This window comes from Cavia porcellus, unplaced genomic scaffold (genome assembly GCF_034190915.1).
Source record: "Cavia porcellus strain 051 isolate PalLab524CR breed Dunkin Hartley unplaced genomic scaffold, mCavPor4.1 scaffold_13, whole genome shotgun sequence".
Lineage (NCBI taxonomy): Eukaryota > Metazoa > Chordata > Mammalia > Rodentia > Caviidae > Cavia > Cavia porcellus.
In genome coordinates this window covers 10584041-10610164 of record NW_026947496.1, presented here as the reverse complement: position 1 = coordinate 10610164, position 26124 = coordinate 10584041, and the positions used below count along the sequence as shown (strand labels likewise).

Genomic DNA, 26124 nt, shown 5'->3' with positions numbered 1-26124 from the left:
CTTACCTGTCTCTCTCTGCAGTCTCTCCACCTCCTCCCATTTTGGGAAAGCTTTTTAATTCCTAAGAAAATTCAAGCCGGAAGCCAAATGTTCCTCTGGACTTAGTAACAGTGTGGACCTCGAATGTCCTTCTATCATGGTCCCTTGGAGTTAGAGTCTTCTCATATGTACCCACAAGAGACCTGTGCAGTACAGCACAAAACATTGGAGAGCAACTGCTATTTTAAAACTATTGACTCACATTATAGTTTGTAAATGTAGCAGGCATGTCTAATTTCTCTATCAGGCATGTTATGAGTTTGTTACACAGAACAATCACAGGGCAGGTTCTACAACCCTCTGCATTCTGCAGGAAGACGATGCAAGGCCAAAGGGGTCAGGGAACTCAGTGAAGTTATGTGGCTAATATTAATATGCCTAATAAGGGATATTAATCCCTCTGGGAGTCTCTCGCTTTGACAGTAAGGGTGATTATCATGTCCTTCACACAGCACTGGAACTTCACCATGTGAGAAGATCTGCCCCAAATTTCTCAGCTGGAGGTGGTGGCACCAGGAGCTAAAGCAGACCTTTGGATTCTGAGGTTTCACCTCATTCTGTCCAGCTCCCACGCCTCACTTGTAAAGGGTGAAGTGCCAGCTGCAGTCGCTGAGGTCCGTAGCTGTGGAGGTGTCCACGAGGCAGGTGGACATTGGGTCTGGAACTTAAGTCCTTGGTGACTCAGAGAAGAAAAGATTTTAGGAGATATTGGTGAGCAAAGAAAAGCCAGTTTGGCTCAGGAAACAAGGAACCAAGAAGCTGTGATGAACTCTGGGGATGTAGGTTGTGAGCTGGGGAAGGGAGGAGCGCAGGAGGAAGGTGTGGGGAGGAGGCATCCGTGGACAGAAGGGTGATCAGATGGGTTCCGGGAGGCAAGAGAAACAGAGAACCGGACATGTGAGGTTGAGTGGAAAAGCTCGTGTCAGGGTTAGAGCAAGTCCACTTAATCCTGGTGTGAACTAAACCAAGTCTCCTAACATCTCAGGACCTCTGTCTGCCCCTCTGCAAACTGGGAGAGTTGGCTCTGTGCCCTGTGAGTCTCACTGTGTAAGAATCACTTCACAAGCCTGTCCTCTGGGCCAGCTCAGAGATGTCCTTGTCTCCTGGTTTTCAGCCTGGCTCGTGTGTCCTCTCCATTGCTTATTAGCATTTTCTTGAAAAAGAAAAAAAAATCAATTATCATGTTAAATAAGCAGCTTGCTTGATTGAGGAACTGTGGGATGCCTGGAGCTGACCTCGCCTGGTTGTCCATGGTGGTCTTGTTTCTCCTTTGAGGGACAAACAAGGATTCTCCATCTGGGTCTCAGAAACCCAGGAGACTTCTCTGCTGATAGCTTCCAGGGACCAGCTGGGGAAATCTTGCTAAAACACAATGAATTTTCTGAACTTTATTCTCAATTGGAAGTGCGTACTTCCCTGTACGATTGCCCTTCCATACCCACAGGTTCCAGATCACTGACTTCATCTGGTGGTGGCTCAAATACATTGAGAAAAATGTCCCAGTGCTTCAGAAAGCAAAACTCAAATGTGCCATGGGAACTGTGCGGAATCCACATGAATGAAGTGGTGTGCAGGCCTTGGGTTAGATGCTCCAAGTAATCTAAAGATGATTTAACGTGTACAGGAGCGATGCATAGCTCATATGAAAATTCCACGCTGTTTACACAGGGTATGAGACATCCTCAGATTGGGGTATCAGAGAGGGATCCTAGCATCAGTTCCCATGGACATGAAGGAACAGCTGTGTCCAGAGATGAGTGGCCTCGGTCTGAGGGCTAGCTGCTGCCTATGTGACACTCCAGGCATATTAATGTGTCTTAATTTTATGTCTATTTGTGTTTCTCAATTTGCTTTACACTTAGTAAACACCTAGAACTTACATACAGGTCCTGGAGAGTCCTTGGCAGATTGTAAACTTTATTCACTTTCTTTGGAATAGAATAATCTCAGTCCTGAATTACAAATATTCGGTGGAGAGAGAAGATATCCCTTGTACATACATTATGTTTCCCAGCATACACTTGAAAGCATAAGTGAGGTCCCCCAATCCATTCCTGGAATGATTTGCAGGAAGGGAACAATGCAGTCTCTCTCATGACAGGAAGACAGATTTCTGCTTACCTCAGCCACCGGGAAGAGAAAGGAAGAACAGAGGCAGAGTACTCGGGAATGCCAATAGGGTCTCTCAGCTGGGAGGTTGCTTCCCACACCTTGGTATTAGTGTGCTAATGCTGTGTAACAAATATCGCAGTCTGAGCAGCTTACACACACAGACCTTTATTTCCTCACAGTTCTAAAGGCTGGAGCCTGAACGTAGTGTGGGCAGGGCTAGCTTTCTCCCCATAGCTTGAAGGTGTGCTCCTCTCTGTGACCTCTGTGTGCTCCAATTTCTTATGAAGACACCAGTCATCTGAATTTCAGGCCCACTCTAATGACTTCATTTTAACTTGATTACCTCTTCAAAGGCCCATCTCCAGATAAGGCCATATTATGAGGTTTTGTATGTGGGGACATCAAACAAATTTTGAGCTAGACGCAGTGCAGCCCATGAGAACCTGCTCCTATTAGAAATTCAGTGGTGTTAATGACAGCTTAGCAGGTGCCTGTCATTCATCCCAGGGACTGAATAACAGTGGTCTTTTGGTATCCATGAGAGATTGACTGGAAGACCCTCCAACCCATGTACACTAAAACACAGAACATCTGTGGATGTTCTTATATAAAATGGTACACTATTTGCATACAGCCTGTGCACTGCCTCCTGCACACTTAACTCAGGTATGTCCACCCTTTTGGCTTGCCTGGCCCACACAGAAGAGGAATTGTTTGGGGTCACATATAAAATATATAATGTAATATATCAGCCATCTCTCTGTTGCTGAGACAAAATACCTGACACTTAAAAGTTGGAGGAGCAGTCATGAGTCTGCTCCAAAGAAGCTGGTTTGGTTGGGTGACATCTAGACATGGAGAAAAACTGAGACCAGAGTGGAGCTTTGGTGGGGTCTGTCTTAGTTACTTTTTACTCGTCACTGAGACAAAGTACCTGAAGCCCAAGTTGGGAAAAGAAAAGTTTATTTCTTACAGTTTTTGGATCCATACTCAGTTTTCAATCCATACTCAGTTGGCTCCAAGGCAGGTGGGCATGGCTGGGCCGCAGTTCATGGAGGATTCAAACAGCAAACAGGAACCAGCAAAAAGCAAGACACATTTCTTCCTGCCATTACATCACATCCTGGCTCCACCCCTTTGTGGGTGGAGCACTGAAACCATCAATCCAAGCACTAGACAATGAACCAATCACAATGCACAATGCAAACACATGAGGCTTGGGGGCCACAGACATAAACCATGACAGGGTCTGTATTCTCAACTTGGTCATCTTCAAGATCATCTGCGCCCTGCCTTTCTTGTGGTTTGGTCTTCTGACTCAATACAATTCAATTCCACTTTAGCTGGGATTTCTGCCTCTTTCAGCCACAGGAGTCCAGACTAATTTGAGTAGAACTTGGGATTGTATAAATCTTGTAAAGAATAGCATGAGAACTGACAGGAGCCGAAAGCTATTTTCTGAGCAGGAAGGATGAGATAGGAATAAGCCCACAGCCTGGGGGAAATGGCACCCTCTGGTACTCGAGGAGAAGCGAAATAGTGTGCATTATTCTTGGCTTTTACTTCCTGAACCAGAATCTTCTTCAGATTGGAAAGGTGAAAGTAAACGTGCCTAGCAGGGAACTAGAACCCAGGAGAAGTGAGGAGACAGAAAGACTAACACTTGAGTAAGTCTGTCCCTGAGCCTGTGGTATCCGGGTAGTGGAACAGGCACGTTTCCCTGCATTTTGAGGGACATGTGCATTTGTAGGGATCGTGACAGTGGGACCACATGTGAAATCCGGTGAGCGTTAGGGTGACTTTCAGGAGCTGGTGGTCATCTAGAGTGGAGTTCTTAGACCCTGAAAGGGAATGTGGTCTCTCAGTTTTAGCAGGGGATTCTTAGAGCTCTTCATAGAGTGTTTGCAACCAAACCAAAGGTCTTAGCCCAACACGGAGAGGGAAGAGCACTGGTTGGTGTGATGGGTAGTGAGACGCAGTGATCAGCAAATGACTTTCGCGTTGCACAGGATATGGTAGGGGTGGCCCTGAGATACCTGTGTGGGCTACGCAGGTGGAAAATCCCATACTGACATCTGATCTCAGAGAAGTCAGAGTGCAGGAGGCAGCTCTGGGGGTCTGAGCAGAAGACAGTAGCCAGAGAGCAACGGAGACCCTCCACTCCCCAATTCCAAGCTTTCTGAGTTACTTTTCTCTCCTTGTTGAGAAAAAACACCCTGGAGCTCAAAATGAAGGAAGGAAAGGTTTATTTAGCTCACAGTTTGTGGAGGTTTCAGGGTCCATAATCAGCTGGCTCCAAGGCAGGGTGGCACTGGGGCAACACTTCAGGTGGCAAAAGACAGCAAAACCAGCAAGAGGAAAAGGTGGGTGGCATGGCGGTGGGGGGCAAGCCTATTTCTTCCTTTATATTGTAAGCAGCCTGCCCAGGGAAGGTGTGCCCTCCTCTTCCATGGGATAAGGATGTTTACCAAATGAGGGGCCTGGCCCTCTGCTGAGCTGCTTAAACTTCTCCAGTTGACACAATGTATCAGCCACTTCTTTCACAAACATAGAGAAAAGAGAACAGGCTCAGAACCAGAACTTTCAGGGTGACATAATTGAGATGGAAAAAGAAGAGAGAGAGGAAAAAAACAGGAGTTCAGAGGGCAGGAAGAAATTTGGGGGAGGTGGTGGTTCAGAGTGGACAGACTCCAGAAAGCAGGGCAGGCAGTGCTCCACAGTGTCAGATGCCGAGGGGGATGGGGCAGTAAGGGACCCCTTCCTTTGCTGTGGGTGAGAGCGTCAGGGTGGATCTTAGGACTCTGCTTCAACCATCTGGAAGTAGCAGTGGAGCAGGAAGGGGAAGTGGATGGTGAGAAACAGCTCGGCCACTTCCTTTCTTCCCCTCTCATCCGTTACAGCTCTGCAGTTCTTTCTTTGGTTCTTTTTATTTATATTTATTTGTTTTTGAGACAGAGTCTTGCTCTGTAATTCAAGCTGGCCTGGAATTCATGGCAATCCTCCTCATAGGTGGGATGACAGGGGTGCACCACCACGTCCGGCTTCCCGTAGTGTCCTAATGGGAGCTCTTCCCACTGGTTCATCTGTCCTATGCTCTTGCTGGCTTCTGCACCACCCCCGGGCTCCTCTTCCCGCTGCACAGCCCTCGGAGGCCTCGGGAAGACCGTGGAGCACCCCCTGGTTGGCTGCTTTAGCTGGAGGAGCGTGACTTTGGGGTTCGTGCTGTTGCACCTGAGGTCTCCCCTCACTCTGGAAACACCCATTGGGAAGCAGAGTCAGGTGGCCTCCTCGCAGGAGAAGCTGGGAGCGCAGTCTGGCGGAGGCACAGAAGGAAACAGACGGTCTCTGGCTGACACAGCGTTCAAAATCCTGCAACACTGGACGTTGCCCACTTCCCCTGACCCTTTTGTCCTGCAGTTTGACCCCATGCAAGACATAGGACTGTATCGCTGAGAATTCCTCTTATACCGGAATATTCCTTCTCCCAGCGCCTACCCACTTCTTGGAGGCCCATTCCTGTTACACGCTAACCAAGAGCTCCACCTCTTCCTCAGACTGACAGTGACTTCTTTCCTTCCTCGTGTAATTTCTTGGCCCCAGACCGCATCCCTCTTGGCCTCGTGCTTCGGTGATAGTTGTAACAGCTACTCAGCTTCCCATATCCCTCTGCAGGGTGAAGTGATCGTCACCTCCGTGCCCCGTGTAATCATGCTGACCAGAGGTCCCAGCATGTCGGGTCAGGCGGGGTGGCCTGAGAGGTCTTTGGGGATGCACGAGGGCATCGAGTGGAGAGAGAGTGGGTGTTGGCCGTCTTCGGGAGATGGATGCTGAGACACAGGAGAAACCGTTGGTCCGGAATCATTCAGTATTACTGTTATCATTGAGTAATAGAGAGAGAGAGAGAGACAGAGAGAGAGAGGAGAGATCTAGGGGGAGTGGATGGAGCCGTTTCCCTGGACACTGGTTTTCCCAGCTCGGCTCCTCGCATCCTGAGTCTTTCCCAGCCAAACAGAAACGCCTTGGTGCTTCCTTGAAAAAGCACAGAAATGAAATGAAGCCGACCCATGCTGTGTCATGCGTGGCACTTTGCGCTCCTGTGTGACCGTTGCAGTGCGGGTGCCGCACAAGTGCTCCTGTCCCGAGATGATGTGACGATGAAGGTTTATCCGGTGTCTATTCTGGTTCCTTCAGCAATGGGAAGCCTGCTCACAGCTCTGCGGCTGAGAGCCCGGGAGCAGTCTGGGGCTTATTTTGTCAACAAGTCAGCGGGAGATGACTGGCTTTAGGTCTGCCTGTTGCATGTGTGTCTGAGTTCCCGTTATGAGGCGTTAGGATGAGAAGACATTATTTTAATAATAAAGATGTTTGTGTCTATCTGCTGCTTTCAGGTCTGAGATTTACTGGGATGCATCTCAGTTGAATCGAGGCTGCCCAGATGGTGGTGGCGGTGGCCGGGCCCCAGCCGAGGCTGCGCAGTGGGAGACAGCCCGGTCGCCTGCCGGCTGGTCTTGCTTCTGCAGGCCCCGGGGAGCCTGGCGTGGGGCCCAGCCCGGGGAGGATTCAGCGAGGATTTCTCACAGCACCCTCCCTCCAGCCCATCCTCTGTGCATCTTTTTCCTGCGTCTCTGTCCAAATGGCAGACGGTCCAGATCAGACCTCTGCGCCTCTGTGCAGATCCTAGGTCTTCTTTCCTGAGTGTTTCTCCTTTCTGCAACCTGTCTGGCCCTGCAGGCTTCCGGAGCACCCTCTAATCCTGTCCGGGGGAGGGAATACCCTTCACTTTGTTGCTTTTCTTCTTCTTTTTAAAATGACTTCAATCAGTTGTGAAAGCTGAGTTTTGGCTCGTCTTTTGGACCGGTAGCTGCTGCTTCCAGCTGCCTCCCAGCTAGGCCAGCTGCTTTCCTGTGCCACCTCTGCAGAGCCCAGAGCTCCATCTGTCTGCTCACCCCGCCTGGCCCTGCTGAGCTTCTGAGCTCCACTGTGGAACAGGAAGCTCCTGGCTCCTGGTGCTGGGCCTGAAAAGCCGAGGGAGGGTCAAGCCTTGGAAGACCCCGTACTGACTATCAGGTGCGTGCGGACTGTCCATGCAAAGCTCGGAACTCAGACCACTGGGGATGGCTGAGGGAGCCTGGGCGGCTTGGTCCTGGGGAACCTGAGTGCCCCTGGGCCTCTCCTGGTACCCCATGCCCGCCTTGGTGGGTGTGTAGAGCTGCGTGTTCCCATGATTGACCTTGGCAGAAGCTCCTGGTGGAGGTGCAGCTGAGGTCTGAGGAGGTGAGAGGGGTGGATGCAATGTCCTTGGGACTTGGTAGCAGGAAGGGCTGTCCCCCGGTGGTCAGGGCTGCTGGAGGAGAGGTGTTATGGCATCTGTCTCCAGAGGTCCCACCACAGGCTTATGCGGTCATAGGTGGGGCTTTTGGGAGTGACTGCTTCATGGGTGTGTGACACTGGATCATGGGTGGGTGGTACTGGCTACGCCTGATGCTTGTGTTAGCCTAGTTCTGGGTGTGGGTGATGGATTTACTGAAGACAGAAGCCCCACCCTTAGTGTGGGGGGCACCAGCCACAGAGGGACAGAAGGAAGTTGAGCAGCTTCCTGCTTACCCTGCCATGGACTGTTTCTCCTCCGCCACCCCCCTCTCGGTGCTGTGCTGAGCTGGACCCAGTGGACTGTGAACTGGAACCTCTCCAGACTGTGAGCTAATATTAACCTCTCCTCCCGGAACTTGTGGGTGTTGGGTGTTTTGTCCAGAAAGCAATTAAAACTGAATGAGCTGCTCACAACAAGGGGTCCAGGCCTGTACGAACTGAGAGGAAGCTCCGCATCCACAAATGACCCTGAATGGTGTCGTGGCTTACATCTGGATGTCCTCTTAAAGCCTCCTGTGCTCGTAGTCAGGGCTTTTTGGAACATGATTGGGCCACAGAGATGTGATGGCTAAATGGGACATGAGGAGGTGGGGCCTGAGCAGAAGAGGTGGGTCACTGGGGCGGGGCCTGGAAGGGTTTCTCTTCCTCTCTGGCTCCTCCCCCGCCTTGTAGCTTCCTGTGGGCCATGCCCTGAGCAGCTCTGCTCTGCCAGACCCTCTGCCATGTCTTCCTGCCTTGGAACCAGCTGACTGTAGACCGAAATGTGAGCTTTTCCTGTTTTAAGTCGCAGGTGCCTCCGTGAGAAGGAAAGTGACAGACATAAGGCCACTGTGAGCGTGGTCACAGCTACCTGGCTTGGCCACAGGCTGCAGGAAGGCTTGGTCATGAGCTGTACAGTGGTATCAAAATGCAAACATCACTGCAACCTAGGGCTTTGCTTTTTTTCATTCTTTTGCTGGTGGAAGTTGCAGCCCTCCTGCGGGGTTAAGGAAGGGACTAGAGGTGGGGTGGGGAGGGGGAGAAGAGGTCGCTTGCTGATGATGCAAACATTTCTGGGAACAAATGACACTGCCTGCTGAGGGTTTGTGGGCTCTGCTTCCCTCTCGGGCCTGCCAGTGAGGTCAGGTGCTTCCCCACCAGCACAGATGGGGCTCGCCCAGGACAAGATCTGCATGTCCACACGGGGTAGGCGTGGGGTGGTGCGTGGGATTGGCACGAGGTGCCCAGTGCATGGGAAAAGACCGGCAGGAAGGCAGCTGGCAGGAGCGCCCCGGGAGAGACTGTTCCTCAGCAGGGCTATTTATAAGCCGGGCACAGCCTGTTCTGCATCCAGGGCTTCAACCTCTCGGGCACAGTGCGACCCAGAGCTCCAGGCTGCATGACAGCCGCTCCGGGCTGGGGTCATCAAGTCCCTTGTCCTGGCCCTGACAGCCACACGGGCTGACAAACAGAGCTGAGTGCCCCAGGGTGAGGGGCCAGGGTTTATCTGGTGTTCAGAGGGGGGATGTGGAGTTCGCATCTTCCCCCATTTGCCCAGAACTTTATCCTGAAAGTATAGTCACAGTGTTGTTGATGGGGAAGCGAGGAGAAGAGCTGCGTTACTGTCAGAGAAATCATAGCTAGAGGCAACCCTAAAATAAGTGGATCCTGCAAACAAACTGCAGAACAAAACTAAAAATGAGAGGGAGAGGGAGGGAGGGAGGAAGAGGAGAGAGAGAGAGAGAGAGAGAGAGAGAGAGAGAGAGACAGAGACAGAGACAGAGACAGAGACAGAGAGACAGAGAGGCAGAGAGACAGAGAGACAGAGAGACAGAGAGACAGAGAGAATGGCTAATGGCCTCACCAGAAGAAACCAAGCAGCAGGATCATAGCAGAGTGGGTGGCAGCCTGGACCCTAGCTTGGAAGACCTGAATTTGGCCCCGTCTTTGCCACTTACTAGCTGTGTGTGCCTGGATCACATGCCTACCCTTTCTGGGCCTTGGGTTTTCCATCCATAGTTTAGTCTGATCACCCCGGTGCCTCTGGCCTCAGGCGGTGCTCTGGTGCATCACTGTCACTGGCTGGCTCTGCGGTGTACCGTTCTGCTTCCTGGGCACTGGGACCCACATCTCCTCCATCATGCCTGTCCATATCATGCCATTGTTGTGTCCCTTCAGATCGCCATTTGGACTAGAATCCAGCCCAAGCTCAGAACATACCAGCCAGATGTTGATTTCCTGTGTTGTCTTCTGAGTCTAGGTCAAGGAATTAATTATCCCTCCATGTTTCCTCCTACCCCCTCACCTACCTGCCCACGTCTTACTCCGTGGGCACTTCTAGAGCCATACTTTACCCCAGGGCCTTTGCACCTCCTGTTTTCTCTCACTGTGCTAATCTTTCCCTACTCAGTTGACTTGGTCTTTCTTACATGTGAGGCTCATCCTGTCTATTCTGTATGGAATGGTGAAACCCACTTCCTTCTCAGTTCCAGGGCTCGGGACCTCATTTTAGAGTCCAGCCTAATGGCACTAACATGGTATTTGGCTTTTTTTTGGTTTATATTTGTCTAACTTGCCATTTTTCAACCCTTAGTTTTTGACCTTTGCCTGTCTTTATGTTTACTGAGTTTCCCTTATAAGTAATACATGTGTGGATTTAAAAAAGTATCCAATGTCATTTACTTAAGTGGTAAATTTTATCCAAATATATTTATTTTAGTGATGTTTGGACTGGTTTTGACTTTCTTTGTTTTGGGTTTTGTTTCTTTTTATTCTTTCTTTACTTTCCCCAAAACAGAGGGCAAAATCCCACTGAATAAGACAAAAGCTTTAGCAATCTCTGTTACCTCCGACCTCTTAGAAGAAGTTGTTCTCCTGGGTTGTGCTGTTGATTTGGCCTCTAAGCAGGTTTTCCTGTAGACACTGACTTGTCCTCTGGTTCCAAAGAAGAAATGCAAATGGCAGATAGTACATGGGGGAACTCTCAGCATCTTTGGCCTTTAGAGAAACACAAATCATGACAACACTGAGATTCTGTCTTCCTCCAGAAAGATGGGTGTCATCAAGAACTTGAAAATGAACAAATGCTGGAGGTTGGGAGAAAGGAAGCCTTCTACACCGTTGGTGGGGATGTAAATCAGTACAATTGCCAAGGAAATCAGTAACAAAAAGCTAAAAACAAATTTCATTAGACCCAGCTCTTCTGGGTATCTTCCTGGAAGAGCTAAAGGCATCATGTGAAAGAGGTCGTGCACAAAATGACGCGCACAACGTGTTTATAGCAGCACAGGTCACGACAGCTAAATGGAAAGCGGCCTGTATTCCCGCCAACAGACACTGGGTAAAGGAAATGTATTTATTCACAGGCGTGTACTATAGCCACGAAGCAGGGTAAATGTGTTATTTGTGGAAAAATGGATGTGCCTAACGCTAAGTGAAATAAATTAGACACAAAGGGTTGAATACTGCATGTTTTCTCTTATGTGAGAAACCCAAAGTACAAATAACTTAAAGAGCAAAATAAAAGATGATGGGAAAGGGAGACACACGTGAGGATGGGAAGCAGTCGGGGGCTGGGAGTGCATGGGAGGCAGGCAGAAGAGGTAGAAAGGATCAAAACATAACATGCATATGGACCAAATTCCTTATGAACGCTATTCCTGTACTTATCAATATATTTAATACATAAAGATATACTAAGAAGTATATCTTTATCTTGAAGACCTGGTGGTTATAAGGCCACAGGAGGAGGGCGTGGCGACAGGGAGCTCAGAGTGGAGGCGTGGCTACAGGGAACTGGGTTGGAAGGCAGGACTTTAGGGAACTGGGAGAGGGCGTGGCTACATAAAGCTGAGGGCGTGGCTAAAGGGAGCCAGGGAGTGGCTACAGGGAGCTGGGGGCGTGGCCATAGAGATCTGGGGGCGTGGCTACCCGAAGCTAGAGAGAGGAAGTGGCTGCAGGTACTCAAGGAGGAGGCGTGGCTACAGGGAGCTGGGGCGTGGTTACAGGGAGTTTAGGGAAGAGGCGTGGTGGCTACAGGGAGCTGGTGGAGGAGGGCTTGGCGAGTTGTCAGGTGCTGAGCTCCTGGTTCTGAAAAACAGCTGAAGTCCGGGCTTGACATTTGCCCTCCAGGGAGGAGGCAGCATTGGGAGCTGCTGTTAGAATGTGATTTCCCAGCCCCACCTAAGGAGTTAGAGGAGGGGGAGGAAACTCTGAGGGTGTTCAGTCCTGAACAATATTTTTTCATTTCCTGATCTACAGTGAACCTCTGCAAGACCAGAGGCTTGGGGCTGGGAGCAGAACCCCGAAGTTTTCTCTCCCTCTTTATCCTTCTGTAGCTGTTTTGCGCGAAGCTGAAGTGGCCTCTTCCTCCAGACCCAGGTCCAGGAAAGCGACCCTGAGCTCCGGGGTTTCTCCAGGGTCTTGGTGCGTCCTCTTCTGAGGTCCTGGTTTCCCCATGTGAGACGGAAGCCTGCGCTGGCGACTGTTAGCCTGTGGGAGTAAATCCCACCGGTCGGTCTCTGCTGTGTGCACCGCTCCTGCAGGCGGATGGCCTCGTCAGGAGCTCTGTCTGCACCTTGGGGCCACCGCGCTCCTGAGACTCTGCTGACAGTTTTTCCGCTCCGCTTCTCTTATCCTCAAAAGTTGCATTCTACTCCAACTCATGACTTATCCTGGAGAGCTTTTTCTTGAATCACAGCCATTCTTGATCTAGCACACCCCAACCTGACCCAGATTCGCACTCCTGCATTTAGGAACGAGGCCGGTGGAGCTGGACAGCCCGCGCCTGCTGTCTTCTGGGTCTTTCAGGGGGCGGAACGGTTTTCTTTAAAATCTGGATTTGATAGGTTTCAAACTTGGGGATGCAGAACACTGTGGAAGGCAAGGATGAGATGAGCATTTCAAAAAAGAAGTATAAGTGAATGTTTGAAAAATTGATGGAAAGACTACCAGCCTGCTTCCCTGCTTGGGTTCTGGGGTTTCCAGCTTGGAACCCCAGAATCAGGGATGCCCCTCCCACCCAAGGGGATGGAAAATTCATCCTTGGAGGAAATGTTAGGCCTCAGAGAAAACACTCTCAGCTGCCTACAGTGCGATCATTTCCTGAAACTGACCAGTTCAACAAGTTCTTCCCGTGCTTCTAGGATGGCTAGTCAATCCAAAAACTTTCATGTTAAAACATGGGCCATTAGCTAAGGGTTATCACTCATCCAAGCACAGGTCTCATCGCAGGATACTGAAACTACCATTCTCTACACACACGACCCTGGAGAAAGAAAAAATTAATTACAGTAATATCCTTGACTAAAAGAATGACCTGGTTATAGGAAGGAACTCACTGAAATTAAAAATATAGAAGCTGAAACAAAAGTTTCAGAAAGACTTGGAAGATAAAGACTTTCTCCTAGAAAGTACAACAAGACAGAGAGACAGCTGTGAGATAAAAATGAGCAAATCAGAGGGTGTGTTTAGGAAGTTTAACATCTTTCCTAAGTTCTAGGAAAAGAGAATAGAGAAAATGGGAGGGATTTAAAAATAAATCATACACAGAAGTTTCCTAGAACTGAAAGACACAAATTTTCCAGCTCGGTTATTCCCCAAAGAGCTAACTTAGTGAAAAGTGTGGATAAAACTGGCAGGTGGGTGGGGGAAGGCCACAAAGTTTCAATAATTAAAATTGAATCAAGGTTTCAGTAGCAATGTTGTGTATTAGACAGCAATAGAATAATGTTTCTAAAAACCTGCATAAGAACAATTTCAGTAAATGCAGGGCTCTAAAGTGATCACAGTAGCGTACATACAAAATAGGAAAATGTGAGCTGATATCTTGTGGGTGTAAAGGATGCTGTCCTTGCTGGGATGATGCAGCATGGCTCTAATGCCAGCACTCAGGAGACCGAAGCAAGAGAACTTCTGTGAGTTCGAGGCCAGCCTGGGCTACATAAGTGAGTTCAAGGCCAGTGTGTACTACATAGTGAGACCCTGTCTCAAAAAACAAAAACAAAACAACCCCAGAAGAATGCTGTCCCAAATGACTTCTTATATTTTAAAAATCAGTTTTACTGAGGCATAATTTAGGACCAATAAACTCATTCATTTCTATAGCACACGTCTGGTGTTTGATGGTTTTTGACCGGTGGTTCTCACCAAAAGCAGATCTAAAACCCTCAGGAGGAACCCGGGATATAGCTCAGTAGCTCGGCGTCTGTCTTGCAAGTGTGAGGTTCTCAGTTTGATTTCTAGTACGAACCCCGCCTCCCCCCCAAGAAACATTCAACAAAATCTGGCAATATCTAGGCCATCGCCGGGGGTGTGTATGGATGCCATCCTTGGACTTGAGGCCTGGGCTGGTACTCAACATCCTTTGGAATGCACAATGGTCTCCTGAAGCAAAGAGCTGCCCTGCTCAGGGTGCCAACAGTGCCAGGCTGGAAAGCCCTGATTTTGAAAAGACATAGCCTGGCAACTTCCCTGAGCACTGCAGCTACCTGAAAATGTTTCACAGGCTCCTTTCCACGAGGCTCAGGTCCCTCTTTCTTCTTCCTGGCCCCTGGCAGCTACCTGTGTGCTTCCAATGGCTGTGGTCTTGCTTTCCCTGTCTGCATAGGTGCGGAATCATGTCGTGTGCCGTCTTTTGTGTCTGGTTTCTTTTGTTCACCATGGTTTCGAGGCTCATCCATGTTACTGCATACATCTGGGATTCATTCTTTGTGTATTGCTTTGTAGAATTTTATTACATGACTGGCTCATAGCTTGTTCATGTATTCAGCTGTTGAAGGAAATTCAGGTAAGTTATTTCTAGTTTGGGGGAATTAAGGATAGAGCTGCCATGAATGTTTGAGAGTATGACTTTATGTGAACACAGTCTAATTTCCTTTGGGTAAATATAGAGGAGTAGAATTGCTAGATCATATAGTAGTTTTGTCTGATGTTATAAGAAGCTGCCAAATATTCTCCAAAATAATCGCACCATCTAAAATATAGAGTTCTAGGTTGATATTTTTGCCAGTATTCGGTCGTATCCCTTTTAGAAATGTTAGCTTATGTATTGAGCTCATTTTGTGTTGCCATAACAAGATGAGTGGTGGACGTGGGGGTTCTCACCTTGTTCCTGATCTTAGGGGAGACGGATGCACACCTGAATCCCAGAACCTGGGAGGCCTAGACAGGAGCATCATTCCAAGTTCGAGAGCACTGTGGACTGCATAGTGAGTTCAAGACTAATGTGGGCTGGGTAGTGAGTTCAAGCCAGGAATACATAATGAGACCTTGACTCAGACCAAACCAAATCAGAGGAAAATAAAAGCATAATTTATATCTTTCATGAACATAAATGTGTAAATCTTTATAAAATATTAACAAAAGAAATCAAATGATATTTCAGAAGGGTGCCAGGTATAAACATGTGGGCACCTATATTGCTGTTGCATGATATTTTTAATTCTTCCAGAAAGATACCCAAAAGGGGAACACCTGGGTCAAATGGAACCTCTAATCCTATTTTTTTGAAGAATCTCCACACTGATTTCCACAGTGGTTACACCAGTCTACACTCCCACTCATAATGGAGAAGAGTTCCTTTCCCCCCACAGCCCCTCCAGTATTTGCTATTGCTTAATTTCTTGATGACAGCCATTCTTTCTGTAGTGAATGAGATGGAATCTCAGTGTTGTTTTAATTTACATTTCTCAAATTACCAGTGGCGTGGAACATTTTTTCAAATGTTTATTTTGTTTGTATTTCTTCATCTGAGAAGCATGTTTTCTATTTCCATTTCTTTTTTACAAGAGGAAATAGCAATGATAGTTTAACTTTTTGCCTCAGCTGCATACAATATTAGTCTAATTTGTAAAGTTAACACAAACTCAAAAATATACAGCTAAAAATCATGTAGTGCCATTTGGATTATTGGAAAGTGGAGAATAGGAAGGAATTGATGAAAACTTTATCCTTATCTTCATAATAGGAAGTCAGTAATTCACTCAAATCATTAATTAGTAAATTGCAGTGTTAATATATTTTCAAATAAAACAGTAAGCACAGGAAAAGCTAAAGGAATAAAAATGGTGTTCAGGACGTGCATCTGGGAAGTTAGTGCAGGCAGCTATTTTTCATTACAAATTTTTTTGTGCTGATGATTTGACTTTTAAAAATATGTGCATATTATATTGATAAAATAACAATTAATTTAGTACATCAATATCCGAACATGAAAAGGCACAGCTGTAAAACAAGGTCAGAGAAGTCACTGTGCTTCAGACCATTCCTGGGTAGAGGAGGTCAGTGAATCAGGGAGGCGGGCAGGGTCAGGGAAGGCGCAGACTCGTCTCCAGGGATGTGCCCTTGACTCTGAATATTGCTAAAAGGTGCTTTTTATTTTCTCCTGGTTAAAACACTTCTGAATGCATTCTTATTCTGAAGGAATCTGTGGGGAACCACTCAGATTGGTTCACAGCTCAGGGGAGTCGGAGGACACCTGAGAATGTGACACTGCTTGTCCAGCACAGGGGCGCAGTGGGACATGGTTGTGTAACCACGACTCAGCGTGGGTGAGCAGGCACGTGCTGGTTTCAGCGCCATGTGGGAATGTAAACGTGTGATAGCAGCCTGTGTGAGAATTACACAAGAAAGACACCTCGGCTCTTGGCGCGTACACCCTTGTGCTCTGCTCTGCTTTGTGTGCCTCTTGTCTTCGTGGATGTTTTGCACATGTGCATGCTTTAACCTGGGGACCTCGCCCTCAAAAACCTCCCTTGGGGCCCCTGAGCAGGTTAACAGTATCATAGAATGAAATTATAAAGCCCCTTCCCCCAAAACCTAATCTCGCCACGCTCAGTAAGACAAGAACTAAGGTTGTATTAGGAATTAAGGACAGCAGCCCCTTAATGAAGTTGAGACACCCAAAATAGAATCTGCTGGACCACCACCCTCAGAGATCTTACAAAATCACCTGCCAGGTGTTCCTCAGCTGTCTGGGATCTCCAGATGTGGGATCAGGCAGGACATTGGCTCATGGACGGGCCTTGGGTGGAAACTGTGTGAACACTGACCCAGTAAGTACGTATTTTGGAGTACAGTAGAAATTATACTGCTTACACAATGACCTGAGCCCCATTCTAGTTTCCTTAAAAACCCCAGACAAGGATCCCTGCGGGGCTCCCTCAGAAACCCTCTCGGCTGGTGGGAGCTTTACTTCCTCTGGACCTCTTTTACTTTCTTGGCTTTACGTCCCTTAAGTCAATTTGTGCACACCCTAGCTTCTCAGTCTGCAGTTTCATATTTGTCATGTGGGAAATGACCCCAGTCCTCTGGCAATATTATGATCACTACATTAATATGTCTTTAATATGTAGATAGCTATAGTTTTCATGGAGCATCTTTATATGCATTGCTTATAGATCTGCACACCCAGCGTTATGATAGATTGTATCTTTACTTTGTAGCTGCATTTCAGTCAAAAGAGGGTCAAAGTCACTTTTGTGTTCATTGCCTGGGGTCAGGGGTAGATTGTAAGATCATTACTTTCACTGATGACTCCATAACATACACTGTCAGATCACAAAAGAATGTTAAACACATCGACCTATTTATCTGCATATTTTCATAACTATAACTTGATTCCTTGAATGGTGGGTTGCAGAATGGAACACATTATCCACTTCACTTTGGATAATTTGAAGTAGACTGTAGTGTAATTGCTTCTGCATGACCTTGGTGACATTAACAGTTTATCTCAGCCTCTTTCTCTACACCTGAAGGATGTTAACATTTTCTCTGTAGTGTTGCCCGTAAGAGTTAACATAATGCAAAATGTTTATGGCAGCATGTATTTAGAAATTAGCATGAACTTCATAGTTGCTTAATATTACACCACTTTTGTTAGCAATATAAATAACTGTAAGATTATTATAATTCATGGTTTTTTTCATATAGGAGAACAGCAATATCAACCCACCAGCAGAATGATAGTGAGTTCCCAGTGAAACAGTTAAAAAATGAGAGCTCACCCTGGGGCACTAAAGCTAAACTGACATTACTTTAAAAATTAATTTACCTTTGAAGGTTACCTTTCTAATAAAGCGAATCACTAAGAATGGACTATGTAGGTAGATATCTTGCTTTTGTAAAGTGATATCCAGAGAAAAATGTGGATTAAATAGGTATTGAACAGTTAACAGTGACTACGACGGGCAGGGCATTGGCATGTTTTATTCATTGTTTTCAATGTATAGTTTTAAAGAAGGGTCTGATACTGTGTTTGTTGACTGAAAAAAGAAGTAAGATTTCAAAAATAATTATGCAAAAACAAGCCTTATGAGAATCACAGCCTTACAGAGAAAAGTTTGCATGCTGTGGTCTAGAACGGCTGCCAGTGGTGACTCCTTGCCAGATGAGTGGACCTTGCTGAGTGGACAGGGGTCAGCTCTGCATCGGTGGAGCTCTTGCACAGTGGGATTTGCATCTGATTTGCACACGGGAGGTGTGAGCCTGAGTCAGAGCACTGCAAGATCCCAGAACTCTGTTCACCTGGCAGAAAAGATTTCATTGCCGCCTTCCCAGCTGGGGCCTGGGACCTGCCCCAGACACCGTGGCCACCAAAGTGACTTTAATTACGCACACTTATATGTGGGAATCGAAAAGGGGCTCCAGCTGCTACCGCACACCCCAAGACGGCATCTGAGTTTTGCTTTTTAGATACTTTGTCACCGTATTTTGCTCTGTCCCTTTCTTCCTGGCTCTCCCTGACTTCCCGAGCTGGAGGGGGCCAGGAGAGCAGCAGACAGGCGGGCTTCCCTCTGCCAGGGCTCAGAGCTGGCTGTGCAGCGCCATGACAGGGTCCGCAGCTGCAAAAGCCTTCAGAGCTCCTCGTATGAAGGCCCACGATGTCGGCGTCCATGGCAGTGTCTCCTGCGGCGCTGACTGGTACTTGTGAGTGTAAACGAAGCCGTGCAGGCTCCCCGTCCTGCGGCACGGTGCGCTTGGCTGCACAGAACCTGCCCCGGGACTGCAGTCCGGCTTTGGCCTCACAAATGCTCGTTAGCTGTTTGGGTGACAGAGCTGTCATCTGTGTCACCTTCACGCTGACCTTCCTGACGCTTGGTTGGAGTCCAGTTTACACCGCCTTGTTCTCTGCAGCCTTAACACTTGTCAGAATGTGAAACTTTAGAAGCAGGGACACCGTGAAGACTGTCCTGTCCTGTCCCGGAGGCCGAGAGACAGACAGCGAGGCATGTCACAGGCCCTGAGATTATGGATGACGCAGGTCCTGAGGGTGAGCTGCACTTTCTGACGTGGATGGGGCCAAACATTGCTGCTCCCAGTCTCCCGGGCCGAGGCCACCACGCAGCTCGTGCAGTGTGGGGATTCGGTGGCGGTGATCAGAGCCGCTTTGAATGAGTCTCTTAGGTAGAGCGGCTGTTGTGGGCAACCTCTGTGACATGAGGAACTGCGGCTCAGGTTTTAAGTGTCTGATCTTTGCATAAAGGCCGTATCTACAAAACAGCAACAGTGCTATACTGAACAGAGAAAAACTGACCTCTTTCCTCTAAGACTTGGGAGAGGACAAGAACGTCCACTTTCACCACATTTTACTGGAAGTGCTCACCAGAGAAGCTGGGCAAGAGAAGGAAGTAAAGATCACCACGTTAGAGGAAGTCAAACTGTGGCTGTTGGCAGATGACATAATCTTATATGTGGGAAACCCCAAAGGCGTCACCAAAAACCTCTTAGAACTAGCAAATGAATTCAGCAAATTTGTAGGATACAAATCAACATACAAGAGTCGGCAGTTTTTGTTTGTTTTGTATGCTAAAGTGAATTGTCTGAACTCTAATCATGAAAGTAATATCATTTACATTAGTCACAAAAAACCCAAAAATATAAAATATATAAAAATATACAATATTCATGAAGAAAGTTAGAGATGATACACACATATACTCATTACCCAAAACATCGCACAGATTCAAAGCAATCTCTAGCAAAGTATCAATAAAATTCTCTACAGGACTAGAAAAAAATTCTAAAATTTGTAATTACAAAAAACTCACAATTGTGAAAGCCATCTGGAGCAAAAACTGCATAGTAGGAAGTTTTATACTAACTGATGTCAAAATATATTACAAAACTATGGTAATCAAAACAGCATGGTATTTCCATAAAAATACAAAGGTCAATAGATAGAATAGAGAACCTAGGAGTAAACTCATGCATCTAAGACAGCTGGTTTTGGGGAAAGGTGCTAAGAAGCAGGGACATGGTAGTTCAGTCTTTTCAGTAAGTGACACTAGGAAGATTGGATTGCTGCACACATGATAATAGACACCTATCTCTCTTCAGTCACAAAAATCAACTCAAAGTGGCTTAAAGACTTAAATGTGAGACTTGTAAGCATGAAACTACTAGAAGAGCACATAAGTAAAATGTTTTAGGACATTGGAATGGGCAAGAATTTTAAAAAATCTCAAAAGGAAACTAAAACAAAAAGCAGACATATGGGAGTAAATCAAACCAAAAAGCTTCTGCTATGCAAAAGAAATAGCAAAGCACAGAGATAACACATAGAATGGGAGGAAATACAACAATACCTTGGTTTACAAATGCTTCTGTTTATCAGTGATTCAATTCACAAAAAGAAGCATTTGATAACGTTTTGCTTCTGATCCTGAACTGCACCTCAGGTGACCAACATGACCACAGCTATCTTCCCCAGAGTCATGGAACAAATTAAGTTCATGAACCAAGGTACCAGTACTGGTAAAATATGTTCAGACCAGGAGTTGATATCCAAAATACGTAGGCATCTCCAGAAAGTCAATTGCAATAGCCAACAACCATCAAAAAAAGCCTGCAGACCTAAATAGGCATTTCTCAAAAGAATGCATAGGTTATCAGAAAAAAAGCTCAATATCATTCATCATCCAGAAAATGCAAATCAAAACCCAGCCCATTGCTGCCTCACCCCAGCAAGACTGCCTGTTGTCAAGAAGACAAAAAACAATAAATGTTGGCTGAGGATATGGAAAAAATAGAAAATTTGATAAATGTTGGCTGAGGATATGGAAAAATAGAAAATTTGAAGGCTATATGTGAGAATAGAAAGTAATATAACCACCATAGGAATCAGTGTGGAGATTCCTCACAGTACTAAAAGTAGAAATTCCATTCCACCCAGCGCTGTCTCTCCTGGTAGATTCCCAATAGAGTTAAAGACTTCCCCACAGGGACACAGACATGCCCTCTTTTTTTTTGAGACAGGGCAGTTCAGGCTGACCTTGAGCTCACTTTGTAGCCCAGGCTTGTCTTGAATTCCCAACGATCCTCCTGCCTCGGCCTCCCGAGTGCTGGGATTACAGTTGTGAGCCCTCACACCTGGTTTGCACGCCCCTCTTTATAGTGGTGAAATTCACATACCTCAGCTCTGGAAAAGGGCTGGAATCCCGGAGTTCCCAGTGAGAGCGTGCACAGCAGCATGTTTGAATTGCTTTCTTAATGGCTAAAGATGATGAACACTTTTTGTACTTCCTCTTTTTAGAAGCATCTGTTCAGTTCATTTGCCTTTTGTTTATTGGTCATTTGTTTTGGGGTGGTTATCTTTCAAGTTCTTTATATATTCTAGGTAATAGATAATAGTCCTCTATCAGAAAAGCAACTGGCAATTTTTTAAACCATTCAGTGGGTTGATTTGTCACTCTGTTGATTGTTTACTTTGCTGTGCAGAAGCTTTCTAATCTGACGTGATTTCATCTGTTGCTTCTCAGTATTATTTCATGTGTTATTGGAATCCTGTTCATGAAGTCCTTGCCTGTGGCTACAGCCTCAAGTGTTCCTTGGTGTCGTTTTTATAATTTTTTCTTTTCTTTTTTAATTTTAAAAAGCAAAACAGATAAAAAGCATAGAAATGATACAGAATTTCAAAAAATAGAAAATCAACATTAGTTAATATATTGCTTGTTACCTTAGGTGTAGTTATTCAGGTTACAAGATCCAGGCTTAAAAAATGATCAAACAGTCAAACAGTGACAGCATGAGCTATTCTTTCCAGTGAACTAGCAGAGGTTGGTAGTGTAGTTATCTATCTTGCATACATGTGTATGTGTATATCTGTACCCCTGCTGTCATTTTTGAGCAGTTTCATAGTTTCTGCTTTTATTTCTAGGTTTGCTCCATTTTGATTTGATTTTAGTACATGGCAAATGATATGGACCTTGTTTTAATCTTCTGCAAGTAGATAACCAGTTTTCCCTATGCCATTTATTAAAGAAGCTGTCTTTTCTCCAATGTATGCCTTTGGTCTTTTTGTCAAAAACCAGATGGCTGAAAGTGCACAGGGCTGGTTTTGTGCCTTCTGTTCTATTCCATTGGTCTACACATCTTTGCCAATGCCATGCTGTTTTTGTTATTATGATTTTTGAGTATAACTTAAAATCTGAAATTATGATACTTTCTGGTTTGCTCTTTTTGCCCTGGATTGCTTTGGTTGTTTTGGGTCTCTTCTGGTTCCATATAAATTTTAGGATTTTTCCCTAGTTCTTGAAGAATGTTGTTGATATTTTAATACAAACAGTAAATCTGCAAGTTACTTTCTATAAATGGCCATTTTATAATAATATTTCTGCCTTTTAAGAACAAGGGATACTCTTCCATTTTCTCAAGTTCTTTTCAGTTTGTTCTTCAGAGTGCTGTATTTCTCATTAGAGAGGTTTTCCCCTGCCTTGATTAGGTTGATTTTTAGGTATTCAACTTTTTGAACTATTGTGAATGGAATTGTGTCCTAATTTATTCCTAAGTGGGTTCACTATTGGTATACAGAAATATTATTGATTTTTGTATGTTGATGTTGTATCATGAGTTTTAATTTTTATATATTAGTTAAAGTAAATATAAAAGAAATACTCATAAAATAAAATTCAGTAAAACAAACAATGAAGGAACACAACAGAAAAAACTGGGACAATTCAAACATCAAAATAATTATTGTAATAAATTGTATACCAGAATAAACAGAAATCCAAGTTGGGATAGATACAGATAAATGGGAGGAATTGCCAAATTATATGCAAAGAGTAACAAATGCAGTGGAATTTAAAAATCACCACTGATAACCATGCTACATAGTGTTAGTTATTTAATTTAATTTATTTTCAAACCCATTTTATTCATAAATAAAAAGAAAGAAAGAAAGAAAAGAAGGAGGAGGAGGAGAAGAAGAAGAAGACCACAACAAAATTATAAAACACATCAATCAGGGGTAACAATGGTACGTATATTGCACGTTGTCAAGTGATAGTTATTTTAAAACACCAGTGCTTCTGAAACAAATGGACACAGTTTTGCTGAGACATAGGATATCCACAAAGGCTCAGAGTATCTCTCCATAAAATTATGTACTGAACCGAGAGGGTCAAAATCAACTTTGTAGAGGCCAAGTCTGGTAGATACCATCTTCTTCACGTTGTCTACGGGAATGCCAGTTTGACGGGACAAACTGACATCATGTCCCCCATGGGACACCATGAGAAAGACACAGCAGCACGTCTGCATTTCTTCCAAAAGCTGTGTGCCCTAAGTAGAGAATCATCTCACAGGCGTTGACGAGCATTCCACAAAAACTACCGAGTAGCCTTAAGGAATACACGGCTTACTGTTAGCCTGCTATCTGGTGCTGTGATCGAATACCCGAGAAAAGCAATTTAAAGGAGGGAAGCTTTATTTTGCTTACAGTTCCGGAGGTTTCAGTCCAGGGGCAACCGCTGCTTCCAGGTTTGTGGCAAGGCGTAGCATCATGGTGGAGGGCAGCCATGGACAATGCTCACCTCGTGGTGGCCAGGAAGTGGAGGGGCAGGGAAAGAGCCAGAGAGGAAGTGTCTGGGGCCAACACAGAGTCTCCACGGTTCGGACACCATGATCTCCTGTCTTCATCCAGACCCTGTCTCCCAGTCTCTATTGCTTCCCAGTAAATCCACCAATTTATGAGTCCCTGAGTGCATTAATCTAATGGTGAAATCAGAGCCCTCGTGACCACCCTCCAAAACTCCCACCTCTGAACAGGTGGGTCTTTCGGGAGATGTCCTAGTTTGAAACCATAACGATCACGAAGATCAAGGAAGAAAATGTTCGGATTGAAGGAGGAGAGCTAATTGCAACTCTGTGCCATGCCAACGGACCGTTTTACTCTGACGAAGTTACAGGGACAATTGCAAAACTTTAAAAGAGTTCATTTTTAGGGATTATTTGAATTGTGTGTGGTGGTGGGGTAGCAGGAGCTCCCTGTACCATTCCTGCAACTTTTCTGTAAGTTAATTATGAAACCATTTTGAGTTTCATCAGGGAATGCATGAAAAAATTTTTTTTACAATGAAAGCAGTAATACATTAGTGAAAATACACTGTAGGGTACAAATAAATTTACAGGGTTCGAGGTGGTTATGCAATGCTTGTAGACACGCTGTGATGATAAGATCAGGATAGTTAACATTTCCATATCCTTAAACATTATCATTTCTTGGTTTTGGGAAACTGCAAATCTCAGTCTTCTAGTTATTTTGAAATATACAACAAATCATTCTCACTGTAATCACCCTGCCGTGGTACAAGCACTAGAACTTACTTCTCTTGTTTAACAGGAGCTTGGGACCTGCTATGCAGCTTCCTCTGTCATCCCTTCCTTCTGTCCTCTGTTAACCACTGTGCTACTCTCCACTTCTGGGAGACGGACTTTGTAGTGTTCCACACATACGTGAGAACATGTGTCACTTATCTTTCTGTGCATGATATCTTCATGTAATATAATGTCTTCAATGATGCCACAGTAGCAGAATTCCATTCTTTTTAAGGGCTGAATAGTATTCCACTGTGTAACACATTTCTCTTATTAATTTATCCACTGATGGATACTTAGGTTAATTCCACATTTTGACTTTTGTGTAGAACACGGAATAAACTTGCAATAAACATGGAAACATAGATGTCTCTTTGACAAACCAATTTTATTTCCTTTGGGTATACACTCAGCAGCAGAATTGCTGGATCAGCTAGTAGTTCTATTTTTCATTTTTTTTTGGTTTATTTATCTATCTATTTTTGAGGAATGTCTACACTGCTTTCCAGAATGTCTGTATTAGTTTACAGCTTCACGGGCTGTGTATGAATGTTCCTATATCTCTCCATTTCACTTACGTTTGTTACTTTTGTCTTTCTGATGGGAGCCACGCTAGCTGGAGTTAACTAAGAGTTAATTTTTGTAGCACGATTATAACCTGGATGTCTCTGTTTGAATGTCTGGAGTGTGTGAGTCCCCCAGCAACCAGCCAAGGGTCCTCACCCTCTGACAAAGGTGTAAATCCTGGTGGGTGACAGGGAGTGCTGCCATGTGCCACTGTCAGCCTTTACCATCCTGCTGCCCAGTCCTCCCATCTGTAAAGTGGGTACAGCAGTGTCTACTCCTAGAGGCTTGTGAACAGCAGTGGCAGAAGGGCCGCCAAGCTGGCCAGAGTGGTGCTATGTGGGAGCCACAGTGGGAGCAGGGGTTGCTTCATTATTAGCTAAAATTTTAAGTGTTTGCCTCCTGCCAAACTCTGGGGCGTACATGGACCTTGTGAACCATGAAAGTCACTGGTTTACTCATCTGATCACCGCAGCCTGAGAGGAGGCGAAGCCCCTAATGTGCCTTTCTTCATCCTCTATTTCAGTCCTTCACAACCTTCAGGCAAAGCCGAGGGGTCTCCCACAGCTGTGGGTGGGCTGAGACCTTTAGCCTTCACTGCAGGTTGGCGTGGGAGACGGCCACCAGACAGACATCTCCAAAGGTGTTCGTGCTGTGACTGAATAGGTGCGTTTTGTTGTCTCGGGGCCTTTATAGAAACGTCTCAGATTCCGCTCAGAGCTGAGAAGGTTGTCTTCTCTTGATGATTTCTCGTTGCCTTTTATTAGACAGATGTCTGGCCCTGACGCCTAGGGATTCTGGCTCACACAATCCGGTAGGGGTGGATAATGTACTTTTAAAATGCTTCCTCTCCACGAATCCGAGGCACAGCCAGCCAAGCTCAGGCAGCCTTAATGGGACTCCCGTCAGCTTTTCCCGAGCATCAGGGGGCTAAGATGTGAGTTCACAGGTAGCTTCTTTTCCCCACGTTCTCTGATAAAATTTTTTGCCCATTTCATTCATTATCTCTTGCCTTATTTATATAGTGTTTTATAGTCTGCAAACCAGTGAGTGAGTTTAATTATGCGGCTAAAGTTTCCAATAGAATTTTCCTTAGAACACTTCATTATTCTCTCGCTCTCTCACCTGCTTAGTTCTCTTTGACGGCACAAACAGTGATGTTTATTTAGGTTAGAAGAGCACTAGGTATTCCAAAGGGAGGCTCCGGCTCTCTCCAGCGTCTCGAGGCTGCATAATTGTGGAGCCACCATCTAAGTGGAGTTCAACCCAAAGGAAATGAGGCTGTCTGGGGAGGGCCGTCCTGAGTTCAGAGGAAGAGGCTTGTGTGAATGCATCCATGGAGGTTTTTAGATGTAGGCAGAGCGTGTTTCACTGCCGCCTTTCCCACTGCCTCCCCAGGCGAAGGGTTTACATGTGTTCCTTTCTCACAGTCTGTCAACAGGCAGAAGTCGCCCTGCGTTA

General features: G+C 45.8%; 1 long non-coding RNA gene across 1 annotated transcript in view; it reads left to right on the top strand.

Moving 5' to 3' along the window:
- The first annotated feature begins 6608 nt into the window (after positions 1-6608).
- Positions 6609-26124, top strand: part of LOC134478482 (uncharacterized) — a 56550-nt gene continuing 37034 nt past the window's right edge. Inside the window, exon 1 of the long non-coding RNA XR_010051117.1 lies at positions 6609-7218. This is a non-coding gene — a long non-coding RNA (uncharacterized LOC134478482). The remainder of the gene's footprint in view (positions 7219-26124) is intronic.